The 1,087-nt window shown below is 41.3% G+C and overlaps 1 pseudogene; it reads left to right on the top strand.

Annotated features, from left to right (window-relative positions):
* The first annotated feature begins 308 nt into the window (after positions 1–308).
* On the top strand, positions 309–836 carry LOC127212400 (40S ribosomal protein S11-like; annotated as a pseudogene).
* Positions 837–1,087: the final 251 nt, after the last annotated feature.

The following is a 1,087-nucleotide window of genomic DNA, read 5'->3' as shown; positions in this document are numbered from 1 at the left end:
TAAGCCCCCCCCCCTCCAATTCTCTCTCATTTGGGAGGAAAGAATGTAAGAGGCAGAAGATAGGAGATGATCAGGAAAAAAAAAGGTCTCTTTAGGACATAAAAGAGCTGTTGTACTCATGACCTCAGTGCAGCTGTAGCCATCTGCAAGAAGACCTTCCCATGATTCTGCCACCAACATTTCATTGAGGGAGAAGACCATGAAAGTTGACCAAAAAACTGGCCAGCGAGGTGGCTTTTTCACTACTTATCAGTTAATCATGACTAAGAATATTATTTCTACTTTATTTTTCTCAGCCTGCTGGGAAGATGGTGGACATTCAGATGGAGCGTACTTACCAAAAGCAGCCTACATACAATCTTTTAAAACAAGAAGCATGTTTTGCTGGGAGAAACCTGCAAGGAAAAAATATCAGTCTTGGCTTCAAGACGTCCAAGGAGGCTATGGAGGGCACCTATGTAGACAAGAAATGCCCCTTCACTGGTAAAATCTTCATCGGCGGTCGGATCATGGCAGGTGTCATGACACAGATGAAGATGCAGAGGACCATCGTTATCCGCCAGAACTGTCTGCATTACATCTGGAAGTACAATCGCTTTGAGAAGTGCAACAAGAACACGTCTGTGCACCTGTCCCCCTGTTTCAGGGATATAAGGATCGGCGACATTGTCACCGCGGGAGAGTGCAGGACCCTAAGCAGGACCCTTCGATTCAATGTGTTCAAGGTCACCAAGACAGTTGGCACCAAGAACATGATCTCAAAAGTCTTCCTGTGTGTGCATTTCAACCTCATACTCTGTTTCCCAGGAAACAGGCTAAGATGTCATTGTTACTAGGAAATTAGAAAACTGCTTAGACCAATGGGTCTTTTTATTGATTGGTAATCATTATACCAAGGCTGAAGTTTGAAAAAGTATATATAAATAAAAATATCTAAGACATTGTTAATTTTGATTAGAAAATGTAATACTAGAGACTAATGACACAAATTATTGACTGAACTGTTTTGCATATTAAATACTTTTGAAAAGGGATGATTTACATATAACTGAAGCATGTTCATCTGACCTATGGGAGCACAAAAACC

This window comes from Acomys russatus, chromosome 30 (genome assembly GCF_903995435.1).
Source record: "Acomys russatus chromosome 30, mAcoRus1.1, whole genome shotgun sequence".
NCBI classification, from domain to species: domain Eukaryota; kingdom Metazoa; phylum Chordata; class Mammalia; order Rodentia; family Muridae; genus Acomys; species Acomys russatus.
The sequence above is the reverse complement of the archived record's forward strand: the minus strand, read 5'-3'. Positions and strand labels throughout refer to the sequence as shown.